Genomic DNA, 13,916 nt, shown 5'->3' with positions numbered 1-13,916 from the left:
GAGTGTCGCCATATATGGCTAAAAAGAATGCTGCAGGTGTGATAAAATAAAAGTTCTTCAGTGGTGGAGGATTACCCATGGAGGCCCTAAATGCCATTCCCAGTATTCTTAAAAAGGGAGGAAATTCCACCTTGGGAACACAGTGAGACTCCGTCTCCTCAAAAATTTTTTAAAATTAGCAAATTAGCTAATCTAATCTAATTTGCTAATTACGCTATCTGCAGGCCTGTAGTCCCAGATACTCAAGAGGCTGAAGTGGAAGGGGTGCTTGAGTCCAGGAGATCAAGACTGCAGTGAGCTATGATCACACAACTGCACTCCAGCCTGGGTGCAAACAGCTCACTGCAGCCTCGACCCTTGTATACGGAAAAGAAAGAAAATAGGGAGGAACAGAGGTTTGACAAAACAGAAAGCAGAAAGGCCCTATGAGGCTGGAAGCAGCTGCCGGCTCTGAAGGGAGAAGGGCCTGCAGCAGCCCTGGAATGTGGCAGGCTGAGAAGCTAGAAAAGCAGGAAAAGCTTCTCCCCGGAGCCTCCAGAGTGCACAAACTGCCCAGCCCTTCATTCTAGCCCAGAGGGATTGATTTTGGACTTCTGGCCTCCAGAACTATTAGAAGGTAAGTATGTTGTTTGAAGCCACCAAGTTTATGGCACTTTGTCACAGTGGCCCCAACACAGAGCTAGACTGACCATGTCATTTCCCTACTGCTCCAGGAATGACGTTAACATCTAACACCATTCGTTATTAAGTGAAATGATTCTTGGATAAATTCCAAGATCTTTATATGTGCGGGGAGGAACCGGGGAGGAATAAGTAGGAATAGTATTGTTACTTTGTATTGGATTATGTTTGGGGTTTCGGTTTCAAAATTCCAGCACTCAGTTATTAAGGTAGACACTGTTAACAAATTTTACTTATGCACTTAGTAGCCATTTAAAGGCTTGTAACACAAATGAAATAAGTTAATGATCTCAGTAGGCTCTTCGCTTCTGATTGTGTATGAATGTCAACATCAGCTTTATATAACAACTTACCAATTGGGTAAGAAGTAAAACCAAAAATAAAATTCTAAGCCCCCAACTAACTGAACAGCCCCTCCTCTCTGCCAGGCGCATTGTAAAGTTAACCTGTAAAACTACTTTAGGCCATGATGTGGGGGGAGCATCAGACCCACCTCATTACCATTACCATCAACACAGACCTTAAGACTGACACAACAGACTCCAAGTCTGACAGGAAACATTCTTCCTCTGAAAGGAAGCAGGTAGCAGGCTTCATCTGTACAATGAAACCTTGGCCTCCACAAGGTAACCCAGACATTCCTTTCTATTGATTCCAGGTCTCTAGATAGCAACTCAACCAACTGCCAATCAGAAAAATCTTTGAGTCCAGCTATGATCTGGAGTGCCCCGCCACAGACCGGCTTCCAGTTGTCCCACATTTCTAAACCAATGTACAGCTTACATGTATTGATTGATACCTTGTCTCCCTAAAACTTACAGGTCAACCACCTTGGGCACATTAACCCTGGCAAAATGAAATACTAAATTAATTGAGACTTGTTTCAGATACTTTTGGTTTACAGATTAACCTAAATGCTTTAAAATATATGTAACGAAATTTCATAAGAAAAAGAAGATAAAAGTATCATTCAGATTAATAATTTTAGCAATTTGATACTGGGTCTTGAAATGTGAGCACCATAACCAAAAACTAGCAGTTAATATATACTCCAGTATAATATTTCTGGCTTAAAGCAAGTCAGATAATGTTCTCCTCCCTTGTCACTGGATTTAATTTCTACAGATCTACCTTACTCTGGGAAACTTAAAACATATCAATCCCTCAGACATAAACAGAAGGAAACAACTCCACATGATACATGTTAAAATTAAACAATTACAACTGACCCTGAAATACGATGTGCACTTTCAAATCCCCACTTTTTAGTCCCTAACCAGCACTTATTCGCACAAGGAAGTTAATGAATATTAGAATAATTAAATGTTATAATATGTACAAAATGTAAAATTAACTATCATTATCTATGGCATCAGGGTGTCTCCTGGAAGTGGAGCCAAGAAGGATGAGCCATGCCCTTGGAACAATTTTTGTTTTAAGGAGGAAGACACAGAGCGAATCAAGGCAAGGAAGAGGAGTGACAATGTAAGCTCCTTGGATGTTATTTTAGGAATATACAGAGAAAAAGTGAGAGAAAGTGAAATTTTAAGGCATACATACTTGCAAGTGTTAATAATAACAAAGCATTATGGTAGATAAATTCTTAGCAACAACATAAACAAACCACAGTGGAACAGAAACAAAGAAAAACCCCAGGGCTCATCTGTTCCATTTCAGCAGAAGTGGGGGAGGGAGGTAGCAAAGGCCACACCAGGACTTGCCTGCAAGGGGAGCATCGGTCACAGCTGTGCATCTTCGGGCCTGTAACTCAGATGGCTGACCTAAGGACATGTCTCATTGCCCGCCGTCCGCCCATGTCCAGTATGTTCACTGGCTTCTCCCCATTCCAGCCTCATAACCACAGCACAGAGTCAGGCTCAACCCCCATGAAACCGAATAGGAAACAAGGTTAAAGAGCTGTGCCTGACTCACCCAAGGGCAGGGTGTTAGAAAGGGGTGGGTCTCGGGGGGAACCCACACACACCAGAGCTAGGGGCCGAGCTGTGGGCTCTGCAGAGATGGTGGGAGCCTCAAAGTTAACCAGACACCAGCAGCCACGCCTCAGAACACCCCACAGGGATGAAGGCAGCCCACTCAAATGGCCACCGGCCACATGACTGGTCACGTCCAGGCAAGGACAAACCAATTCAGCGAGTCACCTCAGGAACCTCAAAGTAGCCATCATTCGATTGTACTACACGGAACCATTGCAGTTAATGTAACTGTTAACAAACTTTAATATACCAACACAGCACAGGGAAGAAAAGCCATCTGAATCTGTGACTCATTATGGAGGGAATGTTTTCTTCCAAAGGTTATTCAGATAAAAAGTCATGGGGACAAATCTTCTGTCTTTTAATATCATACCATGCAAAAACAAACACTGCCTTCCATGGCCAGACTTTTGCTTATAAAATTAACACGCCAGTCTAATGAGTTAAAAAATAATTCATATATCCTAGGCACAAATCTAATAAATAGCTCAAGTAAATAAGTTTTCATAACTTAAAAAGAGTAGGAAATTAAATATCTCAAATTCTGTTTTTATCTCTTCTCATCATTTAATATCTAACAATCTAGTTTTTCAAATGTCTATCAGACATCATTTAAATAAAGCCTGGTAGTTCCATAAGACAGATGATACTGCAATAGTCAAACTCTATTACTGAAGAATAACATAATATCCATAATATAGCATTTAAGAAAGGAGGATACTATACACACACATATACATCCAAACATGTCACTAAAAGATGGGCAAAATTCACAAATGTTGCTAATGGTGATCACCAGTTAGTAGAATTTCAGGTGACTTTTCTCCTCTTCCTTCTTCTCCAAAGCTTATTCTTCAATGAGCATGCTTTCTTCTCAAATCAGAAAAATTAGGTTTTTAAAACCTGTCTAGCAATAAGCTAAGAAATAAAAAAAAATACAACTGCACGTACATTAAAAATAGAAAGATAAAAGGAGATGTCACTATGTAACTGAACAAATTTTAAAAAAGAATCAAGCTGTTTCAACGACAATGTTACAAGTCATAAAGAATGTGTAATGAAAACCATCATATTAGTATTTCCACAGCTGCTGTTCGTATGGTTATTCACTAATTCTAGTATGCAGTCACCAGGCACAAAACTAAAGTTGTTACCCAAAAGGACACTGCTGCTGTGGATACACAAGAGCATATGCATTGTGCTTCTTACTTTGTATGGCTACTTTCCCCTCCCTCCCACCGTCCCTCCGTCCCTCCCTCTGTCCCTCCTGCCCCCCTTCCTTCCTTTTTTTTTTTTTTTTTTTAATGTTAGAAAGGGATTCTTTTCTTTTTTTGTTCTGTCGCCCAGGCTGGAGTGCAATGGCACAGTCTCAGATCACTGCAACCACTGCCTCCTGGTTCAAGTGATTCTCTTGCCTCAGCCTCCCAAGTAGCTAGGATTACAGGTGTGCGCAACCACACCTGGCTAATTTTTGTATTTTTAGTAGAGATGGGTTATCACCATGTTGGCCAGGCTGGTCTCAAACTCCTGACCTCCTGATCTGCCTGCCTCAACCTCCCAAAGTGCTGGGATTACAGGGGTGAATCCCTGCGCCCAGCCATGTATTGATACTTTGATCTAGACACTGCTATAATCCATTAAACCCTATTCAATTTGTAAATCTCTGGAGAGAATGAATCCAAGCTGGAAAATACGTTTCAGGATATTATCCAGGAAAATTTTCCCAATCTAGCAAAGCAGGACACTATTCAACCCCAGGTAATACAGAGAACACTACAAAGATATTCCTCAAGAAGAGCAACCCCAAGGCACATAATCAGATTCATCAGGATCGAAACGAAGGAGAAAATACTAAGGGCAGCCAGAGAGAAAGGCCAGGTTACCCATAAAGTCCTATTAGACTTACAGCAGATCTCTCAGTGGAAACCCTACAAGCCAGAAGAGAGTGGGGGCCAATATTCAACATACTTAAAGAACAGAACTTTCAGCCTAGAATCTCATATCCTGCCAAACTAAGCTTCACAATTGAAGGAAAAATAAAATCTTTTATGAACAAGCAAGTACTCAGAGATTTTATTACCACCAGGCCTGCTTTACAAGAACTTCTGAAAGAAGCATTACACATAGAAAGGAACAACCAGTATGAGCCTTTCTAAAAATATACCAAAAAGTAAAGAGCATCAACATAAAGAAGAATTTACATCAACGAATGGATAAAATAACCAGTTAACCTCAAATGGCAGTAACCCTAAATTTAAATCGACTAAATCCCCCAATCAAAAGATACAGCCAAAACCTAACGGTATATCCAAAGATACACAAAGACTCAAAACAAAGGGTTGGAGAAAAATTTACCAACCAAATGGAGAGCAAAAATAAATAAATAAACAAAAAGCAGGAGTTGCAATTCTCACATTTGATAAAATAGATTTCAAAGCAACAAAGATACAGTGGTAAAAGGATCAATGCAACAATAAGAGATCTTAATACCCAGATACATAAGACCCATAACGAGATTTAGACTCAACGAGACAGAAAATTAATAAGGATGTCCAGGACTTCAACTCAGATCTGGAACAAGTAAACTCAATAAATATTTATAGAGTTCTCCATTTTAAATACACAAAATATTGATCAGCCATTATTAATACCCATTTTTAGAATGAAGCAATATTCCTGTTCTCTCTCCCTCTTTTTCTTCCTCTTTCTTCCTCTCCTTCTCTCCTTTCTTTACTTTTCAACATCCTAGTTCCTCACCTCTACTCAATACATTCCTCTGAACAACAACACCAAAAAATATAGCTCAGTGTGGTGATGTGCACTTTAATCCCAGCTGCTCGGGAGGCCAGGAGGCTAAGGCAGGAGAGTCACTTGAACCCAGGAGGCAGAGGTTGCCGTGAGCCAAGACTGAGCCACCGCATTCCAGCCTGGGTAAAAAAGCAAGACTCTGTCACAAAGAAACAAACACACAAGCAAATCTCACAATCCTCTGCCACCTAATTCAATAACAAAATATAATCTACACTCCACTCTGCTTTAAATGCACTACTGCTTTTATCTTTAAAAAAAAATAAAAAATAAAAAATAAAAAAAATGAGTATGTATTACTTTTACTAAAAGAATGGAGGAGAGTCTAGAGATATTAGCTAAAAGATAGAACATTTCAAATATGAGGAGTAAGTTCAAGAGATTTATGGTACAACACTGTAACTAATAGTTAGCAACAATGTAATATATTCTTGAAAAATCACTGAGATTTTCTAGTGTTCCACCACAAAAAATGGTTAAGCATGTGACATAATACCATGTTAATTAGCTTGATTTAGCATATTCCACAATGCATACATTTTCAAAACAGGCTGAACACAATAAAAATAATACTTTTATCAGTTAAAAAATAACAATAGCCAGGTGCAATGGCTCACACCTGTATTCCCAGACCTTTGGGAGGTACAGGCCAGAGGATCGCTTGAGCCCAGGAGTTCAAGACCAGCCTGGGTAACTTGGCAAGACACCCTCTCTATAAAAAATTTTAAAAAATTAGCGAGGCGTGGTGGTGCATGTCTGTAGTCCAAACTACTGGGAAGACTGACCTGGGAGGGGTAACTGAGCCCAGTAGTTTGAGGTTGCAGTAAGCCATGATTGTGCCACCTGCACTCCAGTCTGGACAACAGAGCAAGACCTTGTGTCAATAATAAATAAAAACAATTTTTTTAAAAAAAACCCACCAATTCATACTATGACTAAAGCTAGGATTAAACAGATTTGTTGTGTTATTGCCAGTTAGCAAATTTCTGAGTTTAAGGCCTTGTCTGACACATATTTTGTGTCACCAGCACCTAGCACAGTACCTGGAACATAGCACCTAGAACATAGCAAATTCCTAATAAATGTTCATAAATTCATAAAGACTCATTTTTAATCCTTACATATAAATTGGGCTAGTTTCTTAAAATGTGATCCAGGAAAAATTCAGAAAAATAAATAGTTTGCTTTAACAAACATTACAGAACTTTAAAAACAGTTAAGAAAAATAAATGAAGAAAAAAATCAGTGACAAGGAGAAAGACTCGGGAAAAACCTCCATAAATAAAACATGCTTTATGGAAAAATGATCCCATGCAAAAGACAACTACCAACATATTCACCATCTATGTAAGAACTATGCCCCACCCAATTCCAAAAGAACATGAGGTGACTCAGTGTTCAAGGCACAATAAGATCATTGAGAGTAAAAGATGATCGTCTATTTGAAGAGAGGTGCAATCAGTACTCCCAGCTATTACAGTAGTACAGGGCCCAACAACCCAGCAATAATTTTGGCTATGAGTTTTCTGGTAGCTACAGCAAGAACAGAACTATACTGTATTACACAGTAGCTTTCCTTTCCTGATTTCACAAGCTTAGATCTGCTTTCACCCCTTATTAAGTCCAAACTCTTCCTTAAAAGCATAATGGTATTCATGCCCAAGTCCTCACACCATATAGATTAGAACTGCCCTGAGGGCCTGGGCCAGCCATCCAGAAGGAGCACTTCTACTCCTCATTCCTGAGGACCTGGGCTGCGGTCTAGTGGGAACACTTCCATTCCTTACTGCTGGGCCCAGAGTAAGTCACAAGCTCAGTGCAGCCTCCTACAAGATGGAGGAGTTACAACCCTATCAGAACTTCCATGGAGTTCCCTCCAGATGAGACAGCTCAGAAATCCACCTTTGCAACCCTCCTTTACACGGCCCCTCACAAGGCTCTGATGCTTCCAACCCACAGAACGTGCCCATGATTTCCACCTCATGCACTCTGTATTTCGCTGTTGCCATTGAACATAAGGCCATGCTGTTGGATAGAAATACAAGCCCTTCCCTAACATGTCCGTAACTGTATAACATACCCCCTTACTTACCAGCAAGCCCTCCCTGCTCCTTTTTTCTGAACCACCGTGATACTGGGGCCATTGCCACAGCCCGCCTCCCAGATGCCTGCTCTAACTACTCTGAGAAGAGTGTAAATATGAAAACAGGATGACTTCTTACACTTTTGTTGGCACAATACTCTGCATATAGTGGGTCCTGAAACCTTTAAATGAAAAAATCAAATTCCTCTGAGACAGAATTGTCATGAAAACTGACAAAGATAATGACTTGCCAAACCATAACAAAATGCAAGAAACCACAAAATACTACAATGTTATGTATTATATAATATATGATAAAAACACGCTCTAATAGAATGTACCTAACAGGAAACAAACCAATCCATAAGCTAAACTACTCAAACATATGTGACGATTATATACTGACACTTTGAATCAGAGTTAAGAGTTTGGAATAACTCACAGAAAAACAGACTTAGGTTTTCCATATTTTTGAAGCATAATTTCTATTGTTATGCAATTAAAATTGGTATTTGTTTAAGCCAACATAGTATAGTGTCAGTGCTTAAAGTAATATTATAGGCTGGATGTGGTGGCTCACACCTGTAATCAGAGCACTTTGGAAGTGCAGAGATAGGAGAATCGCTTGAGCCCAGAAGCTTGAGACCAGGTTGGGCAACATAGCAAGACCTCAGCTCTACTACAAGTATTAAAAATATTCAAATAGACTTATAAAATTAAAAAATAAAGTAATATTAGAGCTGGGTACAAAGGCTCACACCTGTAGTCCCAGCTACTCAGGAGGCTAAAGCAGGAGGATCCCTTGAGCCCAGGAGTTTGAGGCCAGCCTGGGTAAAACAGTGAGACTCCAGCTCAGAAAATAAATAAATAAATAAATAAAGTAGTATCAGGTTTAAGTTAAAAATTATTTACCCAGTTTTTTTATTCATATACGGAACACTTTCATTAAAGATCCCTTAAAATGTAAATGCCCCCAAACTGAAGTTAGAACAATATTTCTTAAAACTTTTCACCATTTTAGCTAGAATTATGTCAGCAAAGGTACAACTCACTTTGCACTATAATTGACTCCCTTTTATTAAAATCCATTATTAAAATAAACGCAATGTTTATATTTTTTAACAGTGCTATTGAGATATAATTCATATACTAGTCAATTCACTCAATTAAAGCATAAAATTTGATGGCCTTTAATACATTCACAATGTCTACTTCAAGGTTAAAAGCTGTGACCAATGTGGAAATCATGAAAACCTACAGAAAAGATCACAGGTCCATTAGGTCTAACAACAACACTATTTCATAACTGATCTTCACAGAATGGAAATTTATATTTACGAATACATACTTACAAAATATTTTATGTTTCAAGTGTATATATTCATATAAACTATATTTCAGGCCGGTCGTGGTGGCTCACGCCTGTAATCCCAGCACTTTGGGAGGCCGAGGCAGGTGGATCATGAGGTCAAGAGATCGAGAGCATTCTGGTCAATATTGTGAAACCCAGTCTCTACTAAAAACACACAAAAAAATTAGCTGGGTATGGTGGTGTGTGCCTGTAATCCCAGCTACTCAGGAGGCTGAGGCAGGAGAATTGCCTGAACCCAGGAGGCAGAGGTTGCGGTGAGCCGAGATCGTGCCATTGCACTCCAGCCTGGGTAACAAGAGCGAAACTCCATCTCAAAAAAAAAAAAAATACTGTATTTCAGTCCTAGCTCTATATCCTCCCATCTTTAAATGTAGAATGAAGATAGTATTAATCTTAAATAGAAGGTTTACTAAATCTACCACATACAGGCTGATGGATGCATATATCCTGAATTTAAATCTATTTTTTAGCTGAAACTAAAAACCAGATATTTACTACTTTATCTGTAACCATCCTGGGGCATTAATGTTCTAACTGAATGAAGCACTGAGACCACAGAACTGAAGCAAGCTCACATCCTCTCCCCTTTGTGATGCAGCCACAGCGTGGGTGTAAACAAGAAACCCACAGCAGCATCTCCGTCCGAAACGCAGGGCAGTGTCTATGATGACGACTCTGGCATTTCCTCAAACCACATGATCACTCTGGGATTCAGGTGCTAAAGTGGCACTCGTTTAAAATAGCTAAATTGTGGCTCCTGAATTAGCTGTGCCAACTATTTTCAATTAAGTCTTCACAACATTTTACTAAAGTATTAAGTCAATGATTAAGTGACAATAAAAAATAAATATTTGCCCTTTCTTTACATGAGACCACAGTGCATTATTTTCTTTTATTCATTTGGTTCTTAGACTATTTTGGCTAGAGTTGAATTCTCCTGAACTTCCCAGAAAGGTAATGGGAAGAAAGCTCTCCCCAGAGAAAGTTTGTATACCAAAGTACAGAACAACATAACCAAGGAAGCTAATATGCTTTAATTCTCAAGAATCCAAGTATGAGGGTAATAAGAGACCAACTGTCAGAACAGTTAAGTAGTATTATCCATGACAGGTTTGGGTTTTTACTTGCAGCCATAGAATCAGCATTTATTGGCAACAGTAAAAGGAGGATACAGTCAGACATTATCCTATCAAGATCTAATATTTTAAAATAAATAAAAACAGCAATGATAAATTGCCCTTATTTATTCCTATAAAAACTTTTCAAGAATCTTCTGCACAGCCCTGAGCATGGTGGCATGCACCTGTAATCCCAGCTACTTAGGAGGCTCACATAGAAGGACGGCTTGAGCCCAAGAGTTCAAGGGGAATATATTCTTGAAAGAGTTCAAGGAGAATATCGTTCAAGTTCGATAAATTCTGGGGAATATATCGAAAACTTCCTCTCTTAAAAAAACAAAAACAAAAATGCTGGGTGGCTCACATCTGTAATCCCAGCACTCTGGGAATCCAAGGCTGTGGATCACCTGAGGTCAGGAGTTCGAGAACAGCCTAGCCAACATGGTGAAACCCTGTCTCTACTAAAAACACAAAAATTAGCCAGGCATGGCGACAGGCACCTGCATCCCAGCTACTTGGGAAGCTGAGGCAGGAGAATTGCTTGAACCCATGAGCCGAGATCATGCCACTACACTCCAGCCTGGGTGACAGAGTGAGACTAGGTCTTGAAAAGAAAAGAAAAGAAAAATAAATAAGAAAAAAATCTTCTCTTCCTTCACCCAGAGTAGTCCAATTGTCCAGGGCCCATTAACACAGGGTAGACACTTAACAAAAAGCCTTGTCCTCAATTCATCCGGCCTGTCAAGCCTTTCACCTCAACGGCTGGAACATAACAGTTTATGGGAAAACAAGTGAAGACTAATAATACTGTTTATATTAAAGCTGCAGGACCAAACTCCTACAGAATTATCACAGTTAAGTGAGAGCCATTTTTCATATCCTAATAGTCTCAACATAAAACAGTATATAATTTTTCTGAAAGTATTAATACTCTATCTCATTTCCATATCCAGCGGAAGTTTTTACTCAGAAAAAAGAAGAAAAGCTGCCAGTGACTGTATCCAAAGGTGAGGTTAGGAAATTAGTATCTCATTAATTCATGCTTTCCTATGTTTCCACTCTGCTACGAATACAGTCTTTGGGATGTACAAACACATCCCGTTCAAGGCAAAACACCAGCCCAAAGTTCAGGAACCCCAAGAATCTATATATGTATAGTAAAAATCAAAGAACCAGTAAAATTGGCCAGGCATGGTGGCTCACACTTGTAATCCCAGCACTTTAGAAAGTCTAAGTGGGAGGATCCCTTGAGGCCAGAAGCTTGAGATAAGCCTGAACAACATGGTAAGAACTCATTTTTAGAAAAATGAAAACAGCTGGGCACAATGGCTCACGCCTATAATCCCAGCACTTTGGGAGGCCAAGGAGAGGAGATCACAATGTCAGGAGTCCGAGACCAGCCTGGCCAATATGACAAAACCCTGTCTCTACTAAAAATCCAAAAATTGGCCAGGCGCGGTGGCTCAAGCCTGTAATCCCAGCACTTTGGGAGGCCGAGGCAGGGGGGATCACGAGGTCAAGAGATCGAGACCATCCTGGTCAACATGGAGAAACCCCCTCTCTACTAAAAATACAAAAAATTAGCTAGGCTTGGTGGTACGTGCCTGTAATCCCAGCTACTCAGGAGGCTGAGTCAGGTTAATCACCTGAACCTGGGAGGCAGAGGCTGCAGTGAGCTGAGATCATACCATTGTACTCCAGCCTGGGCAACAAGAAAATATAAATTCTTCATGAGATGAACACTATGATTCATCAGCTGAAGTCACACAGATAAAAAACTCGAGAAGATTCTCTGGCTAAATTACTTTTGTATTGTTTTAAAAAAAGATTTTCAGTTCTTCAATAGGGCAGCAACTGCATCTGTTAATTTATCATGAGAAAATAGTCTATTTCACAAAGATTTTTTTTTTTTTAAACAGAGTCTTGCTCTGTCGCCAGGCACCAGGCTGGAGTGCAGTGGCAACCTCCGCCTCCTGGGTCAAGCAATTCTCCTGCCTTAGCCTCCAGAGTAGCTGGGACTACAGGCACATGCCACCACGCCCAGTTAATTTTTGTATTTTTTAGTAGAGACGGGGTTTCACCATGTTGGCCAGGATGGTTTCGATGTCTTGACCTCGTGATCTGCCCGCCTCGGCCTCCCAAAGTGCTGGGATTACAGGAGTGAGCCACCGCGCCGCCCGGCCCACAAAGATTTTTACAAGCAAATTTGATATTAGCCAATAAACCAAGTATCCATGAAAATCAGCATCATCACTTCCTGCAAATTTCAGCACTGATTACACTGCTGTTGTGGTAATGGATGGTAATGGACTCCGTTTTTAGCTACTTTCAAATATTACGTATTTGAGTGTAATATAGACACAAAACGCCACTTTAATTAAGGTCCTTTTGCATTTGCAAAGTGCACCTCTTCTATTCTTGGTTTTTCCCACCTTGGTTCTTCAAACTTCCTGTTTTCTACAGGCCCCTCGGGTTTTTCTTGCTGCTAGCTAAAAGCTGTACCATGCCAGTTACTTTGGTTCTCGAAATACTACTGTCCCACACGCTCACCACGCATGGGCAGAAATGTAAATTCCCAAGCCCCTTACTGTTAATATTCTTACTCCAATTGGAATCTGTCGTCACAAAGCAGCACCTACTATCTTCTTGTCGTGGGCACGCCTCCTTTCTAATGATTGATTGCCATTGTGTCATGCCTCACTTCTCATGTGTCTCCTGACTGGAAACAGGGACCTTTTCTCCTCTAAGGGAAAATAATGACCCTTACGACACCCATTACTGGCCACCTTCACCCCAAAGTTTACATTAAGCCTAATGGAAGCATCATTAAAATCACGTTTCTTGCAATGTGAAGCTGTGACGCCAAGTTATGGCTAAGAATTAGGGAATGACAAGAAAAAAAAATACGAAGCCAACTCTTCGTGTCTGTAGTCCATAAATACATGAGGTAGAGAACTGCCGGAGTTAAAAATAAAATACTACTATGATTCTCGCTATTACTGCAACTCTTCCAAGGTTCCTGCCACGCACACACAGATTCACGCTGGATTCGGGTGAACCATGTATAAAAATGCTCAGTCTCACAATTACACTTGCAAAAAAGTGAAACAATTATCTATTATCTCCACCTCTTTCGTGAGTTACTCACTGCCCATGAACTGCGTCAGAAACAACCATGACATGAGTGAGTTTTCTCTGGCTAGAAGAAAAAGTTAACTTCTCCCCCACCAGCTGTCATTACATTTTATTAAAACAGAGAAGGAAAAGCTGAAGCCACCGGAGCTTGTCCAGGCTCGCGGGGCGTTAGGAACCGGCACGAGAATCGCCCTGGGCGCTCCGATAGCCGAACTGGCGCTCAGGACCCTAAGGAGACCCCGTGGAAGGAACCAAGAAGAAGCGCACGCTCTGGGCAGGGTCGCGGCCGAAGAGGGGGCGCCATGCCGGGTACCTGCCGCGGGGTCTGCGGGCTGGGAGAGGGAAGAGGGCTTTGTGAGGAGAGGTCTCGGGAAGATGCGCGGGACGGCGAGGGGAGGCCTCGCGAGGGCAGACGCGCCCCGGACCCGGAGCCTGGGCAAGTGGGGAGGCAGACCGGGGGACGCAACTCGGACCGCGGGACGGCACCAAGCGCTCAGGACTCGGGCGAGAGCGGCGGGCGACAGCCCCAGTTGGACAGGTTGGCAGACCCCGCGGAGGGGCTGGGGTCTGCACTCACCGAAGAGGGCAAGTCGCGGGGAGTGGAGCGCCTGCACCCGCAGGCTGGGAGTCGGAGTCGGGGCCGGGGCTGGGGACCGGGGCGGGGTCCGCACACTCACGCAGATCGGCAGGTCGCGGGAACTGGCCCGAGGGCCGGGGCTGGGCTG

General features: G+C 41.4%; 1 protein-coding gene across 7 annotated transcripts in view; it reads right to left on the bottom strand.

Annotated features, from left to right (window-relative positions):
* Positions 1 to 13,916, bottom strand: part of ESYT2 (extended synaptotagmin 2) — a 104,499-nt gene that overhangs the window by 89,949 nt on the left and 634 nt on the right. The window lies entirely within an intron of this gene.

The sequence above is a fragment of the Callithrix jacchus genome, chromosome 11 (assembly GCF_049354715.1).
Source record: "Callithrix jacchus isolate 240 chromosome 11, calJac240_pri, whole genome shotgun sequence".
NCBI classification, from domain to species: domain Eukaryota; kingdom Metazoa; phylum Chordata; class Mammalia; order Primates; family Cebidae; genus Callithrix; species Callithrix jacchus.
Note: the sequence above shows the minus strand (reverse complement) of the source record. Positions and strands in the feature narration are given on the sequence as shown.